Below are 18769 nucleotides of genomic sequence, written 5' to 3'. Positions count from 1 at the left end.
AATGATAAGCTTGATCCTGAGAGATGCTGGGTACACCCATCCTTGCTGCTTTTAATGGCAGTTCCGGGTGTTCAGAGCCTTTGGATCAGATTAAGATCATCTCAACAAATCACTGTGAGGAAGACAGAGAGGAAATGGCTATCAGAAAACCAAAGACAGGTTAAGATTTTATCCTTATCACACGGAGATGAGGTGCCTCAGAGCAATATACTGATTCTCTTCTCAGGCTATATCAAATATCAGGACTGGGCAATGTTCTTTAATTCAGGGCAGCCATAGAAATAATCATGAGCACTTGTAATTAGCACTTACACTCTCCCAGCAGATAGAACTCCCACTATCACAAGACTGTCTTCACAGGTACTATATTTCAGACTAGGCATTTAAAGCACTTTAACTGGGGTCTTCTGTAAACCAGCTGTCTTGGAATTCTTATCACCCAAAATCCACTTCAACCTCTGTGCAGTATGATCTTGGCAGAGAACAATATTGTTTTGTGCTCCCAGGATCACTGACAGTAATGAAATAATGTTGTCTTCTAAGTTGAACATATGTTAAATCCAGTCATGTAAGAGTACATTACGTTCTTAGATAGTAAGAAGGAAAGAGTTATTAAAATCTACCTTTTGATTATACAATTTCTCTGAAGGCACAGAGTCTTCCAAATTATTGTACACTTTTCAGACTTTTTTCTATGTTTCTTTTTTTCTATGTTTCAGACTTTTTTCTAAGTTTGCAAAATAAACTTTGTAATTTATACTGACTAACTAAATAAAACCAGCATGCTTATGTGTCTAATGGTATGTGCACATCAGCAGCAATCCTATAAACACATATGCAGATGTATGCATTAATTCAGATGAGTACAGGAGCATGGCTGTATTCAATTCTGAAAATAATAATCCAGTGCCTAATTATGCACATGGTTGGCTATGCTGATTTACGGCAGGATATTCATTACATTTTCTAACTGTACATCAATGGGCCTAAAGACTGTAAATTGTCAAAGCTAAATCAGATGTGTAATAGAAAACTTAAAACATTTATCATTTTTTCAAATATCAAAACATTTTTGTTTTCACAGGAGTGTAATGTGGACCTTACAGTATAACAAGAGCTATGAATCATTTAAAAATTTATGTCCTTTGCATATCATAGATACTTTTCTCATGAATAAGGAACTTTTCACTTTAAGAAGACTTTTATATGACTCCTGCTTGTTTCTCAGTCTATTTCTAGGCTAAATTTACTGTAAAGAGAGAGGTTTTGCATCTGCCTATGTCAGTTCTCCAGCGTATTGAGGTCAGCTTCCATTCTCCTTGGCTCTGATGCCTGCCTGTATAAACACAAATTCCATTTCCATCCTATTATTTTTCTAATCAAGGGTTTGTCATGCAAAAGAAGATCTGAGGTGACTATGTTTTCCATTATGCAAAACATTCCATTATGATAATATCTTCAGGATAGTCTTATAAAGGTGCCCTGCCCAAAGACATCACAAATGAGAACACTGAAATGGTAGACAAATCCTGCATAATTTGCCCTCTCATTTAACATTCAGGCCACAGAGTTCACCCTAATTTGCCATACACATTTCCTCTGACATCCTCGATCTGTACATATGGTAAAAATAAGAATTGGCAGCTTTCACTGAATAGACTTCTGTTAAGTGCTTATCAAAAGAAGAAGAAAGAGGCTGTAAAATGCAGTCATATTTAGTACATCCTTCGATTTCTTTTGCTTTCTCTGCTAAACTCACACTTAGTAAAATCTACAGTCAATGAAATTTACCTTTTGAGCTCAAGTTGTTTCCATTCAGAACAAAGTAAAAAATATGCCAGCAAAGAAAACCTGATATTTCTTAGAAATTCTCTTTTCTTTCTTATGCCAAATCCCAACGGGCAGGGCTCCACAGAAAGGGAGTTTATTTTCTAAATCCTTTGAACACAAAGCTCTTACATTTTCTAGGACAAGATGTTTTCCTAGACAATCTCAATATTGTACCTTTGTATTATTAATATTTTTGTTATAAAGATGAATACACACATTTATTTTCTTCTATATATTTAATTTCCATTAGATGTCATTTCAATTATTCAAATATGAATTGGCTTACAAACAGACTTCTGTGAAGATTTGTTTCTGAGTCTTGGCAAGCACATCATATTTCTGCAGTTTCTGTGTATTTGATTTATCTGTTCTCTCTTCTTTCTGTGCAGATGTGCGTATGTGCACGTGTGCTAAATGTATAGGTAAGTGAATCTGCATTTACTCGTTTGTTTAAAAAAACTTCTGAATTTGTGGAGCATTTTTACAAGTTTTTTATAGTGATGATGGTTCATGGCTATTTCTGTAGCCAGACAGATAAATTTTAGGGCTGTAGAAAACGTAGGCATTTTAATTGCAATCCAAAATGGATAAATGGTCCTCTTCTTCTCTGGTTTTCTAAAGTGTCCTTCCTGATCTGGAGAACACTATGTTATTCCACTATTAAACAAAGATTAATTTAATTCAATATCTAGTCATGAACCTGATATTAGCTTTTAGGCCTTGAATGCTTTTTTTTTTTTTTTTTCCTTATGCATTCCTATGTCCTGGTGTATCATCATCATCATTATAATCTTTTTAATTAAAGTCAATCCACTTGACTTGGCATGATTTCCTGACCCAGTCTTTTATATTTTAAAATGTTTTCCATTTCTAACTGCAATATTTGATAGAGCTGTCTCCAGTCTTTTTCACAATTTTATCTCATTTACTGTAACTGTTCTTAGTCCATGAAGTAATAATAAATTTGAAAAAAACCCCATATGAATTGTAGATGTATTATCCTTATTGATCCATAATCTCATCACCTACTGTGCAGCATTTTTGACTAAGGTACATGACAGTTTTAATTTATTGTTACTGAACCACTGATGCCAAACTAACTGATGTTGATGTGGATATAACTACATATAGGAGTAGACTTCTCTGTAACTTCCCTTACGTTACACGTCAGCACAGTATGTACTCTTTCTTCTCCAAGATGCAGCCATCTCATCTTCTTGGAACTAGTCTACAAGACCAGTTTTCCAACATGGCAAAAAATGCTTTCATTAAATCAGGCCTATTTGTCAGTAATCACATATCATTTATATTTACTGAAAAGCTTTGCTAAAAATCTTTCAAAATTGTGCCCTCCAAGGCATCTCACAGCAACGTTCATGATTGAAAATGAGTGTGATTCCAAGTCCTCTAGTCCTAAATCAAACTTGGACTTACTCAATTGCTTGACATTTCTAAGTGCACTACAGGAGTCTTAACACGTGCCTTTTATAATTACAGTTACCTGAAACTCCATATATCCACACTTTCTATATTGTATCCACACAAGCCAGTTGTTTTCTCCAAAAGTTTTAACCCATTTTTATTACTCCCCTCCCATCTGTTGCCAAGAGTGATAATTTGATCAGTAAACTTTGCATCTGCCATGAAGTCACACTGTTTCTGGCCATCTGCCTCCTGTGAAACTGGCCTTAAACTGTTGGTAAATATGTTCAGGATTATTTTTTTCCACCAGTGACTATGCTCTCTCTAGTTAGCTGAATGAGATTCCTTTCCCTGAGGCTGGTTGAGGTATTCCTTTGGCTGCTTACCTGCAACTTCCTTGTGTTCCTTTACGTATCTGTTTTGGCCTCTTTGCTGGTACTTGCACTGACAGCTCTCAACAGCTTGACCATGACCCTTTCTGTTCCTGCAGCTATCCCACTTCTGACCACTTTGCTGTTCTCCTTACTTTTCTTTGTTTGCAAATAAGTAGAACCAATAAAGAACAGGACCAGGACCAGGACCTTTCAAGTCAGTGATGCAAATATATTTTGTACTTTAAAAAAAACCCAAAGCACGATCAGGATTATTGGACCAAGGCTTATCACAGCTGTATGCACAGCTAATATAGTCACATTTATGCTACTTTTTAAAGTCTGATTTCTTCAAAGTGGTCCCTAAAGCCCAAGTGTCTATCTTCATGGGAGAGTACACAGCTTCCAAAAAACATCCCATATGCATAAACATGCAATGTTATGAAGGCAGATTTAAAATTCTTGGTTGCAGCAGGTAGTTGTATGAAGCTTGAAAGCCAACATACGTCATCAAGTCTGCTCTGTGGATCTCCATGGTTTAGCAGCAACTGTTTGGATAGGAGCTTGCTGCATATGTTGTCTTTCCTGCCATGGTGACCTCCATAGCTGGTGCTTCTCTTCTTCTGCTGGTGTCCCAAAAAGCAAGCCAGCATGGCACTGGATGTACAGAGTTAAAATGCTCACAGCACAGTCTGCTGTCTCTTCTCCCCAGGGTTCCAAAACTTAATTGAAATTGGATGGAGAAAACTGCATGCCCAGATCAGCTACCAGAGCATAAACAGGTTACAGCTTACTGTGCTGCTGCTGATCTGTGATATCTGCTCATTATTTGCTTGAATTTTAGAAACTGTGAAGGAAACAGGAGTATGAAACTCTAAAAACTTGTGCATTCTACAGGCTGCAACTCTGTACTTGTGTTGTAGTCATACACACAAAAAAATGAACAACTGTCTGCAATCCCAGGCATACAACTTCAGGCAGATGCTCTCTGCAAGAGCTTTTCAGATATCACCATATTTTTATTAATTCTCCTTGACTTCTTTTACTTGTTCTCCCTCACTGCCCAAATCCAGTGAAACAACCAGGCTTTCTGAGCCAAAATGTGGCAAATCTCTGGCACACTCAGTTTCACGGTACCACTGTCCCTGCTCAGAACTGGGCATGTTCTGACCAGGCAGTTCAAACTCCAACTGCTCCCCGTGCATGAGCACAGCAGAACTGTGAGGTGAAGCATAAATGAGAGGACATATTCTGCCTCCACTACTGCATGAATGTGGGGTGGCTCTGTAATAGAATAGACTCTGCTCAGTACCAAGAGGATCAAGTTCCCCAGTATATTCCCTGGAGGAAATGGTTGCACTTTTTAGCTGGGTGTGTGAACAGGGCTGTGATTTCTGGTTCACTGTCAAGACTATTATCTAGAAGACTGTGCATTCCTTTAATTAAATAGCAAAGAATGTGGTTACTTAATTCTACTTTATACTGCAAAAACATATGATAGTGGAAATTATGGATTCTGGTGTCTGCTGGGTCCCTGATATAAACCCTTATGTTTTAGAATCTAGGCAATTAGAGAATTAATGTGGTAATTCCTCCATTATACCTTTCACATTAATATATTTTCTTATAAATTGTTTAGTTAAATTAATTGCATTGAGCCTTATTTTGGGTATACTTAGCATACCTCTAAAGAGAATTATTAAACTACCAATTTTTATCTTGCTTAAGAATTGCCTTAATAACAACATTCAGAAAAGGTGGTTCATGATCTGATATGGCAATAGCTGCAATTTTTATGTGTTGTGTTGTCAGGCTGCTTGTGATATAATAGAAAAGAGCTACTCTTGGCTAGGGAGAGATGAGATGTGAAGTTTTCTCTGCTGGAGTGCATATGCCTTCAGACATCAAAGCTTTTAAAATTTCCCATACATCAGAATGGAAACTGGACATTTTATCACCTGGGGTGCTGCCTGCTCCCTACTGCTTTGTCTGCCCAGCAGCTCCCCAGGGCCAGAGCAAAAGCTGTTCACATCAGAGGCCAGAAGTGAAGGCATACTCCTGGCTATAGCTGTGGGCGTCCACTGACAGTAAACAGATGCCAGGACAAAAAAATATAACCAATCAACCAAAAAAACAGAAACAAAACCCCCTGTTTTTCTTGGGAACTTTACTATGACAATAATCTTTGTAAAAGCAGTTCTGTCCTGGGCAATTATAAACCAAGCACCTGCAGGAGACCTTTCTTCATTCTTTAAAGGCTCTGACCTCAACTTCAGATCTCTCTTCTCCTCCAGCATGGCATGGAAATAAGCTGTAATCGTGGACACTAAATGTATGTATTATAATGACTCTTGTTATAAGATAGGATCGATTCTGGTTACAAAACTGGAATGTCCACACACCCAATTTCTTTATCATTAGTCTACAGCAACATAAGAAAGCTATGCATAAATGAGCTCAGAGGCAGATGCTACATGGGCTGCATAGAATTGGTCAGGGAGCAGCAGTGAGAAAGCCATGGCTGTCTCCTGTGGATGCAAAAGGGGTCACTGAACAATGCCAGCTATGAGCAATGTCAGATATTAGTTTGGTAGGGTGACATTTTTATTTCTTTTTATTGTGTGACTATCCACTTGTGAGAAATACAGGCCAAGAGTTGGGTCTGGGAAAACAAATTATGTCTGGAATTTATCTTGATAAACTATAAAAACAGATTATGTTCTTTGGGCTAAAAGTTGTTAGCATAAGTATGAGATTGTGAGTTCCTTGGTTCTTTACTGCTTTAAGAAAAGAGAGAAAAAGGATTTTTAAAGAAAAAAACTAAAGTAGTGAAATAATGACTATATACATGCAGAGGGAATTTGTGGATTAGGCTGGTAGGTACTTCTGCAAGATACTCTTGCTGATTTTAGGTGTCACGTACATTACTTCAGTCAAAAAACAGTTATCACAAGCACTGCAGTAAATAACCCTCCCCATGGTTTGTCTTCTTGTTTCTAAAAGATCATCTGAGTCTCTTGCACTGTTGAGGTCTAGAATAATGGGAAAAAAGTGGGAGATAATCCTTTTAAAAGCAAAGTATATGCTGAAGGAAATATCATTTTCATGTGCAGTTAGAAACAGCCAAAGGGCCATTGTCTATATACAGGACAAAGGAAGAGGAGTTAAAATATTTGGACACATGCTAAAGGCTGTGTATCTGTGAAACTTCCACTTCAAATCCCAGCCAAATCTTCTCTGACTGGCTTGAGATAAATAAGCATTCAACACTAATCAGCAAAGTTAAAATGCTGGGGTTTTTCAACCTTGTTTTTAATTGAACAATTCCTTATCTATAAGTTCTTGTCCAATAGTTACTTGAAATATTTTGCAATGTAGTTACATTTGAATCCTGAGGATTCAAATTCTCAGCCTACTGAGAGTACTACCTGAGTTTTCATCACTGAAAATGATGAAAATGATGATCACTGAGTGATCATCATTGTTAACCATCTGCCTCTGGTCAAATTTCTTTTATTGAGGCCTCTTTTAATATATGTATTCATTGAGGATTTGCTGTACAATATGACAAATTCCCATTGACAGTGGCATGTTCTCAACTTCATTGATTAGGCTTGTTGAGAAGCAGTTAGGACTCTCTGCCTCTTAATCACACCATAAAAAGGGCAGAGTTTGTGTTTCCTCTTGCACCATTTCATCTTTACCAAGGGCTGCTTCTTCTCCCATGAAGAGCTGCTCTACAGTGTGAGTAGTGGCACTGGGAGATCCACTCACAGTAGATGTAGCTCAGGTTCTTTAATTAAATTAAGTCCATATGCTCAGTCCAGAGATTTTCAGTGGCAGGCAGCTGTCTCCTCACAGCAGCAGAGAGGTACAGCCCCTTCAAAAATGGTGCTCTGCAACCCTCACTGGTAGAGTGCTGTGCACCACTGTCCTTGGAATTTCCCTTCATATTAACTGATAATACTTGAGCTGCTCACAAGGTCTGATGTGTAATTTAAATTACTATTGACAATGGCATGCTGAGAGAGACATAAGTTAGAGCATAAAAGGGAGACAGGGAGAGGAAACTGGCAACAAAGCAAGTTAAGTAAATACATAAATATAAACATTCTTAGTCAGAACATTAATCTCTCATCTTGATTGCTTTTCAGGTAAGAGAAAGGTAGATATCAAGGTGGATATCAAGAAGCTTGCATGCTGCTGTGAGAAAGTTTAACATGATAGCTTGGTCATGGACTAATACTGTGATGTTAAACAAATCTGCTGTCAACCATCCTGCCATTCATAGCAGTTGGAGGTGTTAAATGATGGCCTCAAGTCCTGCTGCCCCTCTATTCAAGGAAAGAGTCAGCATCAAGGTGACTCAAGGTCTTTCCTACTCCCAGGTCCCTCAGTTTCCCTTTGCAGTACTGGAAGGAACAAAACTAGAAGGATTTCTCCCGATATTTACCATCTCAGCAGCTAGTCCAGCAATGACTAGAATTTTTTATTTCAAGTCAGAATAACTAATGATTAAATTTTCTTTGGAAAGGTGCAGTCTGAGCTGCAGTTTCGTGACTGCTTCATGCCCATTAAAGCTGGGCTGTTGCTGACAGGAACCATTTCCTCCTCTCCTGTGTTTCAGCTCACACCTTCCTTCCCTTTTCCCTCTGCTGGCACTAGCACCTCTGCAGCCATGCCAAGGGCTGGAAAAGGGAATTGCTGCAACTGGAACTACAGTGAGCTTTACTGGTTAGCTTCCAGCTGGGCCAGCACATTGCTCTGCTTCTCTCCCTGCCCTGCAGGTGCCTCTGTGGGAGAAACAACAGGAGTGGGTAAGGTGTGGGACCATCTCCCTCAGGGGGATTTAAACAACTGTGATTCACATCCCCCCAAAGCTTTCCAGGAAAAATAGGCCTCAGGAAAAAAGAATGTGTGTCGCTCTATTGGGAATGGCAAGAAGAACGATACAGACTCTCTTGTGCGTTGAACAGGAGAGCAAAGTTTATTACTTCAGATCTTCTTTTATAGACCAATACGTGAAAGTACAGAAAAGTAAAACTCTTATTGGTTAGTAAACTAACACATTACCCTCACTGGTCAGTGGGGTACACCACCCCTCGACCTTCTCTTACAAGAAAACAAGAAACTGACAAACAACACCTGCAAGGCTGTCTTCTATCTCCAAGGATTGTTTTAATTCCTCCTTATGAATTTCCAGGCCACTTTCTCAGGTGAGACTGAGAAAGTTATGTGGCCCGCTTTTCTACAAGCACTGTGCTCCCTGCTTTTGCTCATAGTTAGCATCCATAAATGTGCGTGCCAGTTTTAGGTTAAATTCCCTTTCCTATCACAGATTGCTTACCTGACTTTGAACAGGTCATTTTAATCTCTGCCTTAGATTTCCTTCTCCAAAACAAAGACAAAGCAGTACTTTTATCTTTTAGAACAAGCACATTAGAGATTTTGAGGTGCTGAGGTGCCCAGGTACCCTGGGAACAGGAGTGCAAAAGGACTTTTGATAGGTCTGCAAATATTTTTAAAGTGCTTCTGCCTCAAGCTTCTATTTTTAATTGCAGTAATTGTAGACAGTATTTGTACTGCAAAACTATGGTCTTTGTAGCTTAACATGTTGTAAGTATCCACACTTTTGGCAAATCATTGGTATAACTGAATTCCAGATTATAGAATTCAGGGTATAAATCTGAGATATACAACAAAGGATGGAAATTATTTTTTCAGACTTTAAAAAGCATTTTCACTGTGTTTCAAGTTTCAGTAACTTTTAGTAGCATCGCTCAACAACAGAGTAAGCAAGCACTCCATGGTGAAAACACCAGCTGTGGTCAGTTTTACATGCAGTTACCTTTCCATCAGTCATACCATAGAGTTACTTGCTCCATTTGAACCTGAGCCTGATCTGAGGAGATCAAATAATTTCATCTGACCTGACATTGTCATATTTTTTTCTAACAGAGCTTATGTGTGGTTTTGTTTGTGACCAGACCCATCACTTACAGGGCTTCAAACTAATACCCTTGTTTTAGCACAGAGCAAACAGAGTGATTGTTTGGACCACAACCACTTTTCCAGAAATGGGTGATAGTACCACATCAATACTGTCATTGTGGTCCTCTTCCTAGCCTAAAAAGCTCTGTTTGCATCCTAAGATTTGAAATGTTTATCCTTTGAAAATATGTACTTGATGCAGCCATAATAAGTAGTAGAATATCCTTTTTGCCTCAAAATTTGAGATTAGAATGTCTATAGCTAAAGGAGGATACCACTAGAAATAAGTATTTAGTAAGGTGAGGATAAAATTACAAGGGCAGATCTTCATTCAAGAAGAAGTCAGACTTTTATTTATAAAATTCAAATGGGAGATTGCAGACTAGTTATTCTTGGATACATCATCCAACACTGGCAATCTGATTCTAAAGGGCTGATTACCAGAAAGTACAGGTACTTCTTATATATAAGGTGCTGAAAGATGCTGGGACCAGGGATATTCAAAATCATTGGTCTCATTCTGACACCACTTTACCACATACTCTTTCTTTGACCTTGGAAACACATTTCATTTCTCTACATTTAAGTTCCTGCATTTAGAAAATGGGGATTAAGAACACAGATGCAAAGCTGTTCTAAGTTTATTGATATTTGCAGCTTTCAGAGCTTTAATGGGTAGCGCTGTACAAAGGCAAATAGCTCTTTACTTTTTACTGAAGTGATTCATTTTTCAGCTGGCCGCACTGTTGTACTGCAAATCTTCAATGAGTGAGAACTTGCCAATTTGAAGAAACAACTGATTTAACTAAATGGTTTTTCAAAGGCACATAGATAAACTGGTGCAAACCCATCATGGAGATAAATTTATATCAGGCTGAGTGCCTCATATTGATTAAGCTTATGTCAGCAAGGAATCAACTTGCTAATGCCATGAAAGGCACTTTTAAACTGAAATAAGAGTGTCTACGCAAGGGATTAGTTTAATATTGGCATTCTTTTTCCCCAAATAAGACAAGCCTTTAAGTCCCATATCCCTAGTGCTATGCATTGTGAATTAATAAAAAAAAAAAAAAGTAATAGAAATGGCATAGCAGACATGGCAAAAACCAATTAGTGCCTGTCCTTGGTACTCAGAGTGCTACACTGGCTCGCAATTAGGCTTGCTATGATTTGAAGCATCTTTAAGCCTGCTGCTATTGAACACAATATGTGGGAATGTTGTTCTGTTATATTTTTTTAAATGTTCAAGCAATGCTAACTGACATATCCCAGAGATGTGAGTTCAAGGCTGTGGTTTCATGGCAGCCTAATTCCTATGGCAGGCCAGCTACCGCTATGAAGTCACAAATATATTACTTGTGAGAAGGAAGGCAAAGTGCCACCCAAACCAGTTTGGTGGATGCTTATGCTTGCTATGGCAACAGTGTGAACAAAATTTAGGATGAGCTGCTCCTAGCCCTTCTCTGCTAAAAGGAGGATCCAGACTTTCAACTCTGAATTGCCATCACATATGTAGTTGGAAGAATGTAAGTGTAGGCACAGTGAAGACTTTTAAGTAAATATTTAAATCAGTCTGCATTTTTAAATAGTCATGGTGTATTCAAAGAAGAAGTTGGTTTTTTTTTCAATTTTTACAGCTGTAGAAAAGTATAGAAATAAATAGAAATAGAAATAGAAATAGAAATAGAAATAGAAATAGAAATAGAAATAGAAATAGAAATAGAAATAATAGAAATAGAAATAGAAATAGAAATAGAAATAGAAATAGAAATAGAAATAGAAATAGAAATAGAAATAGAAATAGAAATAGAAATAGAAATAGAAATAGAAATAGAAATAGAAATAGAAATAGAAATAGAAATAGAAATAGAAACCGCAATGGCCTTGCAGAAATACTAATAGTTATCCTAATAGCTAGACTATATCTGTCTATAATATATGGTAGAGGAACTGACAATGTCCAAAATAATCACTATCAGCGAAGTATTTCCTGAGTTTTAAGAATGATTTCAACATTAACTGGTATCAACACATAAAAGCCAGAAGCTAGATACCCTGATGTCTTAAGTTGCAATGCAAGATGTAACCAAAAGTATGTATTCTATTACCATCTGTTAAAACCAGGTGGAGCAGTGTTCTTTATCTCTTCCATGACCCATCCTCCCTCCAGGGGGATCTCTTCTGTTAAAGGGCCATTGAGGCTCACTGCATGACTGATAAAATGACATCATCCCATGGTGAGATGCTCCACCCAGGGGGAGGAGCCAAGCATTCCTACCTGGATATAATCTGAGGCTTGGAACACCACAGGCAGCCTTTCTCCACTGGATTCCCAGAGGAAGACCAGACTGTTCTACATCCCCACTGGACCTTCAGAGGAAAACTACACCCTTCTACAGGATCACTGCTTCAACAGAACCACATCTGTCACTCCAGGAGGACTGCAGCCACCATTTAATCAGACTGCTACCAACACCCTGACCAACAGGGCGTCAAGTTGTATTCTGACTCTGACAGCATTTTTTTATATCACTACATTTTATTTGAATTTTCCTATTAAGTTGTAAGGTTTTTTTAAATTTATACATACTAGTAAATAACTGTTATTCCTACTCCCATATCTTTGCCGAAGAGGCCCTTAATTTCAAAATTATAATAATTCAGAGGGACAGGGTTTACATTCTCCATTTCAAAAGAAGCTCCTGCCTTCCTTAGCAGACACCTGTCTTTTCAAATCAAGACATACGTCTTTTCCCTATCCTTTCTTAATGCTTTCTATTCAATGTTCATATTTTATGGAGATCCATCTTCATGAATTAAAGAACTCTGAAAAAAATGAAGAATAATCATGAAGTCTCTCTCACCTTCCAGGCAGAATATGTAAGGACAGCACGACTGAACCTTGTTTGCAATGGTGTGACTACCACTGAGAGCTGAAGTGGGAAAATTGGATGTTTTCATCTGAAAATACATAAGTACATAAGCATGCTAGGATCTTCTGGATGTTACAGATTCAGTCAGCTGGATGTTACAGTAGCTGTATCTCCTGGATATGGGCTCATTCCCTCTGAGCAAGCTCGAGGCTGAAGTGTTACTGCAGTGGGATGATGCTGTAGTGGGCTGTGGCTGCTGAGACCAGCCATCCCTGACCTGACTGGGATCACGCTAGTATGACACTGAGATAGGGAAGCAAATTTTTATAGGCTCTGTATTCAGCATGTAGACAGCTGAGGGGAACAGAAGACCTGGGACACTGAGGTGATATGGCTTATCCTCCTGGACTTTAGTGCTGGGAACACTCAGATACTTTTCTTAATGCCAACAATACCATATGAAAGTATACAGAATTACAGTAATCATCCCTGGAGATGGCAAATGTGTGGACTTCCATAGATAAGTCCAAATCCGATAAAAATAATGCAAGAGTGCTTATTAGTCACTTGTAAAAACAGAGATGTCACAAGATCCAGAAGCAAGGAGTCCAAATACACCTACTGTCATGTGATAGGTTAATGTTCTGATAGAGATACTAGGGGAGGAGAGACTTGAATATACTTGCGGTTGGTCAAAACATTGTGGTTGCATATTTAAGCAATACAGATTGACAACCTATAGGAAATAGGAAATTAAATTCCATCATCCTGAAGGTAGCATTCCCTACTGTGAACTTCGAGATTTTTATGAAGTGCTCCTTTTTCTCCTCCTTGAAGACTGTGGGATCAGGCTAAGGATGGTTTAAAAGGGGCCCACGTGGGATATCAGAGTGCTGCAGTGTTGAGCAGTTGCTGTGCAGCCAGGGTCAAAGAGTAGGGGAAATGCTAACTAGAAAAGTCAGCTGCAGAATTGGAGGAGGGTCTAGAACATTACTCCTGTCCATCCATAAGATAATTCCTTTCACACAAACAGCCTAAAATTTCCAAAAACTATTTCTTTCAAAATACAGCTGACCTCTCTTGTATGATAAAGAATGTATTTAGGGGAGAAGTGCTTACAAGCAGATCCTTGTGGTACATTCCTTTCAGTCTTGCTGGGCATTCTGCCTCTGTTTTCACTGGTTAAATATTTAAAGCTATCTTTACAAAGAAAAACAAAAGCTCAAAAAATTATTCTAAAGAGAAACTCGAGATTGTCCTTTAACATGTACCAAGCTTCATTCCACTGAAAAAAGGCAGATGCAGGCTGAGAATTACTCCTCATCCTGCTCGCTCTCTAAACAGCATTCATGGAAAATACACACACACCTAAAAGACATAGAAAAACAGCTTTCCTCAACTCTACCTCCCCACCTTATACACACACACCTTTTCAATTTGTGTATCTTGAAATAGTAATGCAGCAAATATGATCTGAATCTCATTTACATCACTGGAAATGTGGAGTCATTTCTTTAAAAAGAATGTACTTGAAACACTGCAAGAGCAGAGTGAGGCCAGAAGTAAGAGCTCATCATATAATTTCTCCTTGCATCACAGACTTATGAAGCTCTACTCCTTTCCCTTGTATCTATGAAATCAGCAGGTCTACTCCTGGGAGTAAGGATTGCGTCTTAGGCCCTTAAATCAGCCTCTCTGTGTTTGAAGAACAAGAGAGAGTCTGTGTTTTCAGGCACTGTACGTAACTGTAGAAGAACTTGCTCAAGAAAGGGAAATAAAATGAGAGTAAAAATGTTCGCATTCTCTGAACAAAATGAGCTGTGATCTGCAATTGCCCTTTTAAGAGTTGTGACTTTTTCTTGTTCTCCGGAAAACTTCTGGCAGCAGCAGCCGGGCTGCAACCCCTGCGCCGCTCACCCCAGCGCAGAACATGTCAAGGAAGGCAGGCAACATACGGCTTTAATTTGCAAGGGATCATCTACATTTCTTCTGAACAGAAAAGAAAACCAAATCAACTCTCCACATACTCCATCTATCTTGAATAAACAGCATGAAAGAAAAAATGTTGTTGGTATTGGGAGGAAGAGACTCTTTGTAGTCTGCTTTGACTGTACATACCGCCTCTCCTCTTTAAAACGTACAAAATCCTTGCAATGAGGGCCTGACTTACACCAATGCTGGCCAAAAATTGCTCTTTATTCCTAGCCCATGCCACCTGGTAGAACATTCACATTACAATAGGTATCAGTCAACAGGAATAAATTCTATTTCTCTTTTTCCCACAACCTCCAAATAGAAATAAAAGTACAATTTTTAACCCGAACTGACAGTTGCAAACTAATATAGCCAATTAATAAAAGGCATATAGAAAGGCAAGTGGAATGAAAATGAGGATAAGCTGACCTGGGCCATCCTATGGTGAGAGAATTACTTGGTATCTTGTCAAATGCTTGTTAATAACAACTGCCTCTGCACTGAGGTGACTTTCTGAGCACTTGGCTGTACAGCCTTGAGGCTCTTTGCTGCAGAAAGTATTCTTGCTGCTGACTGCACCATCCCTAAGGTTTGTGTTCAGCTCCTGCTGATTTTCTTTGCCGATCACTGCATGTGCTTGTTATTTCTGTCAGCACAGGCATACTTCCAAGAGTCTTCTAGATGTACCAAGAGATGTTGAAGGCAGGCTTTTAAATTTTAAGAATTTTGTTTTTCTGGCAAGACTAGGTCTGTGAGACACTATGCCCATGGCCCTGAGGCAGATGGCTATGTCATTGGCATCTTGCAAACTGAAAAGTATCTTACCATGCAACTGTAAAAGCTGCTTGGAGACTTGTTCAGGTACTTTCTCTCCAGAATTTTGGTTTGTAGACCTCAATGTCAACTTCCAGGGTCAAACACCTTACTTTTACTATTATCTGGATTAAGGATTTTATCATCTAAAATATATGGTAGTTTTAATATGGTAATGTAAGGGCATACATTATTTCATCTTATAATTTGGGATGTGTGACACTGTAATCATCTCTCCTTTATTTCACTGCATTTAGAATCTTTGCACTGATTCTCCTTCATTTCACTGCTTTTACAATCTTTGTACTGATTTTTCAGCAAGTGTCCCTGACTGTGCATTGTGAGGATTTGATGTGTACTGCCAGTACTCAGAGCTGAAATGAGACACACCTGAGATGTGAATCTGTACTGTCTCATTTGGAAACTCCCAAGAAACTTCATTAATTTATTATACACATTGTTGCCCATCACAATTACATTTTAATCCCTCTCTCTACCCAAATCTCAAAAATCCTTTCTTTCCATACAGAACTAATTGCTCTGCACACAAAAAATATTAACTATTCTTATCAGCCAAGATTCACGCTCTACATGAGACAAAAATCAACTTTTAACTTATCCCACTGAATTACAATGATGTTACTTTTAACCCTTTATTTGACATCTAAATAATGAAACCTTGAATAAAATAAAAACCTAATTATTTAAGCATAACTTTTGCTTTAATTTGATGGACAAGCAATCTATGTCATCATCTCAGTTTACATTTTATTCTTCTGGGTGCTCACTAGTCTTCCTACATACACATTTGTGCTTATATTTGGATTCTCTGTATGTAACATAGGATCTGTGACATAAAGCTGAATAATTTCCTATGGGGAAACAAGTTTTCCCTAAGTGCTGTGGAATGGAAGCATTCACTCTATCCTATTTCTGCCAGTCACACAGAGGAAAACAAGAAAATCCTGTGATGACTTTTTGCTTTGTTTCTTTCCAAAATTAAAGATCCACGTAACTATTTTTTTTTTTTTCTCAGACAACCCCCCATCTCCCATAACAAGTAAAGCAAGCACAAACCAGCACCTAAAGGATAGTATTGGTGCATACAGAATGTAAGAGGACAAATCTCATACTCTGCCTACCCACCAGAGTCCTAAGTTCCCCTAATGGCTACTAAACTTAGTAACATCTGCATATTGTTTTGAAGTAAAAACAGAAATTCCTTTTTATTATTATTTAATGCCCAAATTTTTGTTTCTTTTAGAATGGAAGATTGTCTTTCCGTGGCAAGGGGAAGAGTGCCTGTGCTTTAAGAAATACAGTGTGTCTTCATAAGAACATGATTACTGTCATATTGACCCAAGCAAAGGTGGCAGCCAGTCCAGTCTCCTCTCTCCAGCCCTCACCTAGGATGGACATCTAAGGAACCATTAAAAGAACAAGGGAGACACACAGGAATAATTTCCTGTGGATATGATGTGCAGTACCAGTACCGGGCTTGCATGAAGTTGTATATTTTGTTAGACCAAGACATATGCATGGAAAAGTAAGACAGACTTTTGGCCACACTTTTCTATGTGTTAGAATCACCTTTCAATTAAGAGCAATTGCTTACCATTTCCTAAGGTATTTATTAATTAAGCCAGATCTGAAAAGAAGGAGATGGTAGCTTTAGAATAAAGAGGATATTGATGATGTTATGGATGTGAAAAATAGCATTTATTAGCTAACCAAAAAGGACAGACGATTACCTTACAGTCTGTTGATTTGGAGAGGGGTAAGTGGGACAGTGTTGTATGTCGTAGGAGAAGTAAATTATCAGACCAGCATCTCTACTAAGCCCACGGTTTTGGGTAGAGTTAGGAAACCTAGTTCCCATGTGCACTTCTGTGGGACAAGCTTGTAGTTTCCCTTAAGGATCAGGTCTGAAAGGAGAGGAAGAATGTCTGTTTTCTGAGAAAGACTCCCTCACAAACAGCACAGTGGTTTATTTGGTCTATGAAGATGGCCTCCAGGAGCTCACACTCATGCTGAGTGGTCGTTTTCAGCAGTAGAACTACAAGGAATGCAGCTGTGCTCTGGATGAAGTACAGCCCTGGAACATCAAATATAAGACCTGGGTATGCTGATGATTTGATGGCAGGGGGTGCTCATTGCTGTAATAGTGGATGGGCATCAAAACACATCTTGCATTTCTTGCTCAGGCACGGTTTAAACTGATCTGGTGTTTTGGGCCACAAAGGATTATGCTCTAATGATGAGTTTTGTGGTTTGGGGTGTTTGAAATGTAGGACAAGTGCTTCTGGGAAGATTCTTTCCACACAGGATTTTCTTCTGTAATGTGAAAAATCATTAAATAGTTAAAATGAACAAGAAACTTTTCTGAACTTAACAGCTCTCAACCCTTGTTCTTCTCCCACAAAACTACCTCTATCTCATTTCCACTCTTTCTTTCTGAGCTGGTCTTACTGATACGTGTGCACTTGAATAGTTTTTCTCAAGCTGCATTTAGCTTTCAGCTAATTACTGCATTTAGATAGTTATTGCTTCAGAACAAAAAAAACAACAAACAACAAAACAAAACAAAACAAAAGCTTGTAAATCCAAAAACGGTTTTCCTTCTGTACTAGTTGGTCTAAAAAAATCTATTAGTATATATACAGACCTTATCTGTATACACTGGTCTTTTTCCTAGAACTATCTTCCCGGATATTAGAGAAGGTGTTTTTCAGTTTGAGAAGTGTTTCCTTAATATTTCAAATTCAGACCCCAGTAGGTAGAATTTCAACCAACTGATGATGCACTCAGGCATCTTAATTACCTCTCCTGGATTGTGTGATGTGTCCCCAGGTCTAAAGAGGACAGTCAGAAAGCCAAGGAGGCTTCCCAAGACTAGTCAGAAATTCACACTCATTGTCTATGAGAAAGAGCATGGATAATACCTATTCCAGTCTAAAGCAAGTGTTCTGTGTTTTTAGGATGAACATAGAAACAATACTGCTATTTAGGGCTCAATATAAATACGTTTTTACTAGAAAGAAGTCAGTAATTTTAATTACCGATGTAGATCTGAAGAGAAAAATCTGTAGCTTCAAACTATAAATACAATATTTAAGGAATCAAACTGTTCAGCAGAAGATGGAAAAAGGTATTTGTGCATGTAATTTTTGAACTATGGTCCTCTGAGAAGAGAGTTCTTGACAGAACTGAATCAGCCTCAGTAAACGAGGACATCGGCAATCGTCATTTTTAAGGATGTGCAATTTCTAAACATGATCCCACTCCTGCAGTCGTTACACAGCATAGATTTTGCTATTAATTAGTTTGAATGTGGGACAGTACTGCTGGGAGAAAGAGAGTGGCCTAAATAGCATGGTCCAAATTTTATCTGTAGCTATCCAAGAAATACGGATGTCTTTTATTAACCCTTGCCACCTCTGACAGCTGGAAATAAATGCTGGAGCTATCTTACTACTAATGGATTTTTGGAGCTCA

The 18769-nt window shown here is 38.3% G+C and overlaps 1 protein-coding gene across 1 annotated transcript in view; it reads left to right on the top strand.

The window, feature by feature from the left end:
* CDK14 (cyclin dependent kinase 14) overlaps nt 1–16562 on the top strand; it is a 341278-nt gene extending 324716 nt beyond the window's left edge. Inside the window, exon 15 of the mRNA XM_086857927.1 lies at nt 16539–16562. The gene's annotated coding sequence lies outside the window, so the exon portion shown is untranslated. The remainder of the gene's footprint in view (nt 1–16538) is intronic.
* Nucleotides 16563–18769: the final 2207 nt, after the last annotated feature.

The sequence above is a fragment of the Cyanistes caeruleus genome, chromosome 1 (genome assembly GCF_971803275.1).
Source record: "Cyanistes caeruleus chromosome 1, bCyaCae1.hap1.1, whole genome shotgun sequence".
NCBI classification, from domain to species: domain Eukaryota; kingdom Metazoa; phylum Chordata; class Aves; order Passeriformes; family Paridae; genus Cyanistes; species Cyanistes caeruleus.
This window is presented reverse-complemented; position numbering and strand designations above follow the sequence as displayed.